Source organism: Euprymna scolopes, chromosome 21, assembly GCF_053919585.1.
Source record: "Euprymna scolopes isolate OS-2025 chromosome 21, ASM5391958v1, whole genome shotgun sequence".
NCBI lineage: Eukaryota > Metazoa > Mollusca > Cephalopoda > Sepiida > Sepiolidae > Euprymna > Euprymna scolopes.
In genome coordinates this window covers 29,412,922-29,423,070 of record NC_136502.1, presented here as the reverse complement: position 1 = coordinate 29,423,070, position 10,149 = coordinate 29,412,922, and positions in this window count along the sequence as shown.

The window sequence follows — 10,149 nt, the reverse complement described above, 5'->3', positions numbered from 1 at the left end:
GAGAAGAAAAAAAAAGTAGACACGAGCAAAATAGTAAAAAAACTATTCAACTAAAAAAAAAAAAAGAACCAATAACGTTTATATAATGAAAATTATACTTTATATATATATTAAACACACACAAAACCCACAAAAAAACAAAACAAAAAAAAAAACAAACAAAAAACAAGCAACTGGTTTTAGATATTTTATTTTTCCCCTTAAAAATTCTAAAACACAATAGAATATTTTGTCATCCTTTTCTTTTTTTTTTATAAAAAATATTTTCATATAACAAAAAAAAGCAATTATATCAAAAAGCCAATACAATCATAAAAATGGATATTTTATCCTAGTCTAGCAGGTCATTCGGCATCGTCTGGTTGTAAAATATGCAAATGATTTTAATTTATGCAGATTTCGTATTTATTATTACAGAGCCAATTCTCTATTGGTTATTATTATATTGTACCCAATATATAAAAGTGATTTGAAAAGTCAAAAAAAGATTTGGGTGCCATCATCAAAAATCAAAACAAAAACATTTAGCTCTTAAGTGGTATTCACTACCATGTGACCTAAAGACATGGATATTAAAACTTTAAAATAACCCTGCACAATATAATATAAAAGGACTTTGTTTTGATTGCTCACTGGTAAACAAAACATGTGCAAAAGTATGCGTTTATGAAAAGACCATGTGTAAACTATTTGTATGAAGTTTGTTACACCAGTAGGTGATGAAATGCCAATACATTTGATTAAATTTATCTTTGAAATCAAATCTATATGATTCCCATTCAGCAGAGGCGTGTCACTTGGAAGATAAATAAATATGAATAAATAACAAACAACACCTGAACGTGGTAGAGAATTATGCATTCAACAAAATATCTCGTTTATAAATTTGATCTATTGACATTGGAAAGCACTGACATGATATTTTACTACTAGGAATGTATGTTTAGTGTTCAACGCTAAAAAGGTACTACCATCTGTTTGATAAAAAAAAAAAAAAAAAAAAAAAAAAAAAAAAAAAAAAATCGCTGATTTTTGTCTCATATGCATCTGGCAAATCAGGTTAGATTGGTTAAGTTAAATATATCGGGAAAAAAAATGTGCTCAATGTTTAAAAAAAAAAAAATACTACTATATTTTTTCTGGTCCAAATGACAACTTGATAGTTGTCATTTGGACCTGAAAAAATATAGTAATTAAAAATAAAAAAGAAAGCTTTATTCAAAATTGTCATGACATGTTACATTGTAACGGTAAGTCATTTTTTGCCAAGAATCACCGGTTTCAGTTAGGTTGTTTACAGCATATCAACTTTTTAAAAAATTTTAATTATGTAATGCCAAATTGTAAGTAATTAATTGAACAAGCTATTATCTCAGTAAGGGTGGAGTGAGTTGGGGTTCATACTCTTCCAATGGTATTACAGCTTAAAACTATAATAGTTTCAACTGGGAACTTGATTTAAGCCATTTCCACATAAGTTTAGTTGCTTTATGGCATACAAACTTTTTTTAACGGAGGGGGGAGTGTAATTAATGCTTAATTCTTTGTTTAACATGTCTCTTTCACATTAAATTCAAGTGATAAACAGGCCATGGCAGCACCTGAAACTCGTTTAAGTTGATTTTAACGTGCTATTGCTTAAGGTTATCTTTGAGTCATTCCAAGCCTTTCTCTCGCTCACCTTTAATTTGGATGTGTGTACACCTGTTTATCCAACCAAAGCTTTGTTCTACGTTTCCATACTTCTGTAGGTTAGTGTGATGCAGAGCTGACTCCAGTCTGTATACTTACAGCTTCAATAACATGGAAGTAAACCTAGCTGTATTGTCAAGGCATACACCCGAAATCAGCAGAACCATAAACATGTTGCTCTTTATCATCAGAAAATGATTAGACAAACTTTTATTTTAGCAAGGCTGAGAGGGGGGGATGAGGGTTCATACCGATTGAGAACTTTGCTTAGGAACCAATGTCTTGTTTTGATCACGCTAATAGACTCCAATTTTGAATAAATATTGTGCGTATTAAAAATTTAAATACAAAACATGATAAATGCCATTTTGAATATTGTTAAATTACTGCTATCAAAAATCTTGCATTTTGCATCATTCGATCACACCACAAAACTATATTTTTTTAACATAATGTCACGTTTCAATTAATGCAAGCTTTTACAGTCAAATTTTGAAGCCAATTGAGATGACCATTAGACAGTTTAAATGCTTCCAAATTTTGAATCGTCACAAAGTAATTAATTTAAATTATTAACATCTGACTTGTTTTCCAATGGATTGAATTTTGTAATTCCTTTTTTAAATATGATTTTATAGTATTCATTTTATTTTATACTGTTATATTTTTTATTGCAAAAAATAATTGAATAATAGTAAAAAAAGAATGTGCAAGTCACATAGATGCGAGAAACATGTATAGAAACAAAATTGTCTTATAATTTTCATTACTATAACTTTTAAGAAATTCAATTGACTGTGTTTCGTATTAGGGTCATAAAAAAAAGTACAATTTTAATTTAGCCCCAAACAACATAAGATAAATCATACCTCCTCATTAGAGTGACTATTTATTAAAGCAATATCTTATTAAAAACGTGTTTTATGAAATCTTAAAACAAAAAAAGTTAATAAAACTTAAATATAGGACACATTTTCTTTTTTCATCTATGAAAAACAAAAAAAAAAAAAATTTAATGTAGCAATGTTGAAAAATATTCTTATTGATTATATTGGCTTCTTTGAAAATAATATAAAGGAAGCAAAACAAAAATGTAAATTCAAAAAGTGTGGGTTATTTGCAGATCACCCGAACTGTGTAGACGGTGGGTTTATAGAGGCAATTGAAAATTTTTTTTTTCATTCTTTTTTTGTTTTTTAAATTCATTTTTCATATTTTTGTACTTGTTTTTGTTCAACAGTTTCCCCTCACCCTGTTTACATATTACAAAAAAAAAAAAAACAACAACAAAAAGGGTCATGTCACTTTTAAGTGACAAAAACAACGAACAACACAATCTTATATACAAGGATGAATAAATAAAAAATAAAAGGCAATTTAATCAGCATATATTTTTAATCTTCCATTTTTTCATTAATGTGCTAAAAAAGTAATAAAGTTGGAACTCTTATTAACTTGGTTAAAACTTTTGGTCAGTTTAAACAGCTGCTCTAAAAGCATTGGACAATTTCTATTATTTCTAGAATTGGAAGAACTAGAAGAGCAATATTTTGAGTGCTGCATGCAGCCTGCAGGTCATGGTTTGACCAACTTCTGGTTTAATTGGTATTTCAGTAACGGTTTCACTTTCTGTGCGAAGACAAAATTTACATGTGAAAATTTCTTTGCAAAGAGTTGAGGGAACTTTAATGACTGCCATTAGCATTTCAAATCCTTATCAAAATATACTATTTACTGTTTTACAGCTTTTTTTTAATTATTTTTTTTTATAAACTGCACTAACAGTTTTTTTTATTACTTGACTTCACATTACAAAAGTTATTTTTTTAAATAGTGATTTTTTATAGAACATGTTAACAGTCTTTTTATGATCTCAGTGCTCTACGGACAAATTTATCTTTAGTTTACCTTTGAGCTAAATAGAAGTTACTAGCCAAAACTATGTGATTTTTGGAATATGATATCTTTGTTTCGTGACAAGTACGTACATCATAAACATTTTTCTGTATTTTTTTTAATAAGTGTAATTCTAAATATGCATCAAATTTTATGTTGATACTTGAAAGTAAACATTCAAATTTTTTTGATATTTTTAAACAGCCTTTGTTTAAAAATATTAAAAAAGTGTATATTGTTCTATTGAACTTTTATTGTTTAAATAATTGGACTTTCTTCGTTAAGTTGAAAAGATATTTTTCACTTAGTGAGTTTAGGAAAATTGTCATTGAAAGAAATACAATCGCCCAAAAAATAAGCATTTCATCATTTCTAGTCGCCACTTTGAAAAATCACTCGCAAATACGACTGATTCACTCACAATATAAAGCTCTGTATCTCATATTAATAATTTTATTTTAAACTTTTCCATGATGGCAAAAATTGTAAACATGACTATATTTGGAATTACTTATTTTTTATTAAAACACCTTTTGACTAGCAAGATTTCTTCACATGGGTAGTGCGCTGGGTGAATACCATGGTTAGAATTTTAAAATATTGTAAAATAATAGATAACCTACTGAAAAAGCTACATGTTTAAAGGAAGTGAAGAATATTTCACTCTAATTTGAGGCATAAGCAGTTAATTTTTGGATGAGTAACATACCAGGAGCAACATCTAGACTCTTGCTAGACATGGATGTGTCTTGTTCAAAAAATAAAAGAATAAAAGAATAAAAACGGATCAAAATTATAGCTTCAGTATGATTCATGAACTCGCCTTAACCTGAAAACATCTGATGATAAAAGTCTTTAATGATTCTTTACAAAAGAACTTTACTTTGTATATTCTTATAGCATATTTGTATTCTTGCATGTACTGAATACCAAATGGAATGATCTGCTATAACTAACAGTCCAAAAGCACATGAAGAACATCAGAACAGAGGCAAGATGTCTATATGTCCAGAGGGCGTTAACAGAGCTTAATTTCAGTAACAATCATAGAACACCAATATCTGATTTACCTGATGGGTCTGCAAATTTAAACTTGGACTGAGTTCATCACTAACGGATACACTGACCGTGTCTTATAGAGATTGTGGGATCAGTACAAAATAAATTGCCTTTGTTTTTTTGTTACCATCATCGATGTAAACATATATAGGAATGTATAGAAAAAGTAATTGGAAAAGTGGACACACCACAAAACATTGAGAAATAGATTTAAAAAACAAACAAAAAAAAAACATCAGAGGACACATATTTTGTGGCCCACCTATTTTTACTTTAGGGTGGAAAATCGTCATATCAAGGGAAATAACATCTCAATTTTTAGATTTTTTTTTTTCAACAATTAATTTTTCTTTACAAATTTTTATAAAACACAGATTTTATTTATTTATTTATTTTTTTTAAATGGAAGGGAAAAGAAAACAAATTACTTAACAGATGCAGGGACACTTCATTTCCGATTACTTTTGGTACAAGATAGAAAAAACAAAAAAACAGTCAAAATCTTTAATTATGATACAAGGTCCTTTTAAGTCTGATAGCAATTTTTATTTATGAATTCCAATAAATATTCAAAATATTTTTTTTAAATTCCATTTCAATAAAAAATTTTAAAAATTAATAATTTCAAATAAGTTATTTTCCTTGATATGACAAGTTACAATTAAAAAAAAAAATCTACTTTATTTTTTATTAACAGAAACTGTATCAAAGTAGAAAACTGTCCAGAGACAAACTATTGATGTTTTTTTTTTTATTATTTAAATCTGCCTGCAAATTTTGAAGTGTTTCCACTTTTTTTTTTTCTATAGATTCTGCCAGATTTGACCCTTGTATGAATCTGAAACATTTACATGAAATGAATGTATATATATATATATATATATATATATATATATATACACACACACATAAGACAGGTAAAAATTTACAAGTATAGAAATGTTAGACCTTTGTTTTCAAATAAATATTTACAATATATAAAGTCAGCAAATGTTAGTATGTCGAAAGTAGAGGAGGAAGCAGAAGTCAGTCATGTTGAAGAAAGGTTAGCATATTAGATTAAGCAAGAATTTAAAAAAGGACTATGTTTCCACGAAGCACCCTAAACTAAAATAGAAATAAAACAGCCAAAATGATTTTCTGTTTATATTACCTATTCAAAACTGTACTTATAGAAAGTGAAGATTGCCTGTTTTTGTAATATATCAACCATTTTGGATTATTTAATACCAAAAGACGTTTGTTTTATTAGTTTTTATACAGCACATCAACCTTTTGGGAGTTATTTAATGCTGAAAAATGGTAACAGGCTTATTTCATCCATTTTAAAGCATAGCAACTCTTCTTGGGGTTATTTGATATCCAAACATGTTAGATTGTTTGGTTGGTTATTTTTGTTTTACAGCATATCAACCCTTTTCAGGTTATTTAATGCCGAATCCAAAGAGTTTGAAGAAAAATTTTTTAATAGAATATATTTGTTGTTTTCAAGTTGGTTTCTATTTAACCCATAGTTGGGACCCTAATAGGTACTACTACTCCGGGTCAGAGTGGATCTGGGAGCAATGGTAATTAAGGGGTGGCTCCACACTCCCCAAAGACTGCAAGCTGGGGCCTCACCACTGGATAAAGTTTAAGGTCATATCCAGGACCCCAAACATGTTAGAAGGCTTGTTTTATTTTTTTCATAGCAGCTCAACCGTTTCAGGATTATTTAATTCCCAAAACAACTCTTTTAAAGTTACTTGATATTCAAACATTATAAAAATCTTTATTACTTCTGATTTAAACCCAAGTTTAACAGAATCTAAAATTTTTTTTGCACATTTTGACATTTGTGAAGATCCTCTAATGAAATCTCAACTCTACAAAACACTTTTCTAATAATGCTTTTTTTTTTTTATTGCTTTAAAATAGTTTGCAGTTTCATCTGTCACACTTAAACGTCCTTCCAATTTTGTTTCATTATTAACAACTTGTCACGAGATAGGTTTTGCTACTAGTAGTGTGTTCATTATTTTAACATTTTTATACTTCATAAAACCAAACAGCACTTGTCCAGAATTATCCCCCATGAAAAGTTTGCATGATGTATGTACTTATGATGAAAAACAAAAAATTGCATACCAAAAATCACATAAAATTGATCAAGTAGTTTTATTTTTATAAAGAAAACAAAATTTTTTTTTTTAAATTTGACTTTTTCCAGTGCCCCTCTTATGTTAAGGGCTTTCTAAAATCTCAATCTGGAGTTATCTCCCTTGTTCCTTCAGACTGTTTTTCAAGATGGTGTCACGAGATTAACCCTTAAAAGTTTAACAATAAACTGATTTTCTTAATTAAAAATAAAACTACTTGATCAATTTACACAATTCCTGATGTACGATATTTTCTTTTGGTCACAGGTACATACATCATAAAGACTTTTTCTTTCTTTAGGAGGGGGGGGGGTGATGATGATTCTGGACCAGCAAAACTTTTATCACTTTTTTTTTTTCCCCCATGATTTGAGGTAGAGCTTGATGATGGGAAAATAACATTTCGGGTGTCTCTGTATAAACACAACCCATGTTATAATTATGTAACTTATTGTTATTATCATTATTATTCAGTTTTAAAATCGCCCAATGAGATGGCATGGTCAACAGAATATCTATTTCTCTTTATCAGGCCAACAGCAAGAACTGTGCATTCTGGCAATCTCAAGTAGCAAACAAAATCTGTTAGTAACCATTGCAACCCATGAATTGCATTGTGTGGGTCGCTCTCCTGACACAGGGCATAATCAGTAATTTGTAGCTTGAGAATGATGTTGGGAGAACAGTGACAGTCATAGTTTGCCATTGGTACCAAGGCACACATTTAGAACATGTATTTTAAAATTGCCATTTTATAACAAAAGATACTGAATAATTGTTTAATTAATTCGGTTTTTAAAAAAGATCCAAACTTTGTGTGTTTGCTTTGTAAATTATTAACATGCCGATAAGTTACATTTATTCTGAGGCATCCCAGAAAATAAATTAAATCTCATTTGAGAACCAATCCACCAAACAGACAACTTGCAGCATAAAATCACTCATTAAGTCAGACAGAGTAATCCAGAAACCAATACATTAATACTTGTCTAAACTGAAGAATCCAAGATAGAAATTATCTATAATAATGATATTATAGATGTTCATCTGTCAAAACACTGAAAAACACTCGTCTATCTGAAACCACTATCAATAATTTTTCCACTATTTATCTGTGCTTAACGTAGATTCCATGAGCAAATCTTCTTAGAACTGCAGTCCTGTAGAACTGTTCTGTTTTCCTGCTGACTACAATATAGTTGTCTTCAAGTCCAATGTAAACAAGTTCTTGATGAACTGTTCCCTTAAGTAACCCAATTTACCAAATGTCCACTGCTAACGATTACTACAATATTATCCCATTGACTACTGTACACACATTAACCCTTATCCTTGAGTAGCTTCAGAGCATTGACAAGTGGTCATTCCTTTGTAAAAAAGAAACCAAAAAACTTTCAGGTGATAGGACCTATGAATTTGAAATGCTTAGGTAATGATTCTGAACTATGAAAATTTGCCTAAGACGACTATGTTATCTTTTTTTTGTACAATTGTCATAAACTAAAATAAACTAAATAAAAAATATAGATGGAAATTTAATATCACCAACTCTAATGTAATTGTTTGTCTAAAAAAAGTTGTAAAAAAATAATGAAAGCATTTAAGAACAATTCAAGAGGAGTTGAAATGTCAATTTTGGGATAGAAAGTACGAACTAACATTTCTTTGTATATATAAATGATTATACACTTTCATAGAGCAAAAGAAAATCTGAAGGTTGCTGGAATAATTTATCTTTTTTGTACCAAAAAACAAAAAAGAAAACAAAAACAAAAAAACACAGTAGAAGAGGTTATCTTGTATTATTTTATACAAATTAATTTAAGTTTTTATATACATAAATAATGAAATCACAAACAACCTTGATTATTATTACAATAAACATTTACACCATTTTCAAGGATTGTATTATTAGTATTAATAATGTTAGTACTTCTTGGAAATCATCCTGCCAGTAAAAAAAAAAAAAATAGAAAAGAAAAAGGAAAAAGAAAATGCTAGAGAGAAAGGGAAAATACAGCAAGGAAAAAAAGAGGGTAAAAGAAATGAAAACAGTAAAGAAAAAAAGACAATGAGAAAAAGAGAACAAAAAAAAGAATAGAAAAAAAAAATAAAAGAAAGGACAAACAAGAAAAGAAAAAAGAAAACTAAAAAGAAGAGAGGATGAAAGAGAAAAGAGACTTATTTTTAGTTTTCTAAGTAGATGGACTTTTAGAGTGAGTACTTTAATAGTCATAAACTGATTGGATCTCAGTTTGTTTCTGTATTCAACTGAAGCAGCACAAAACGCGGTAATTTTTATGTTGGAACGCACAAAGCATAAAAAATGAAGTCACTTTGAGTACCCACTTCTAAAATAGAACTACTTACAAAAATCATAACAGTATAAGTGTCATTCAATACCTTGTAAATATTAATAATTATTACTATTATCAACCATCATATTGATAATAATGGTTGTAATAATAATTCAAATATAAATATATTATTTATTACAATCTCTACTTTTTGTGTGGGAAATATGAAGTTGGCTGATTCAACTAATCAAAAGCTGAACCATGTATATATTCAGTATTGCAGTTCTGAAATGGAACAGGTTTAGCTTGACACCATATCTGACACAACTCAAACATGTCACACTATTAACAAGCACCTATATTCAAATAGATTATTTAATTGAAAAACTCAAATATAATTTATATACTTATTATTTGTCGAAGTGTCAAATCTATAATATACAGATTATTATTATAATATACAGATTAAATTGTGTAAAAAAGAAAATGATGCATGTAGAATTTTCTTCAAATCAAAAAAATACAAAGGGTTTTAATCGAATAACAATTTTTTACTCAAAAACAAATTTAAATGAAGGGAAATCTCAGCCAATAACAAATAACCTTTTTTTTTCCTTCTGAACTAAAAAGGTAATTGTTAAAAAAATAGAATACAACTAGTTTTGTATTTCTAATATGGTACCATCAGAAATAAAATTATCGACTAATAAAATAAAAATCAACTACACTTCACCACCACACCATGGAAAGTACAATTTTGTTTACCTAAATATGTTTTGCCCTTTTTATATTATATATATATATATATATATATATATATACATATATAAAATGAAAATTATGGAAATCATATTCCAATGTGAGAAGAAAAAGAAAAATACAAAAATTATTTAATATATTCATCAATATATATATTTCATACTAAAGTCTTCATTTCAAGACTTTTTCAACATGATTAAAAAAAATACAAGTACAATATATGAAAACACACTACATATTTTCAAATATTGTACTTGTTTGTTATTTCTTCAAATCAATCATCTTGAGAAAGTCTATGAATAAATTTG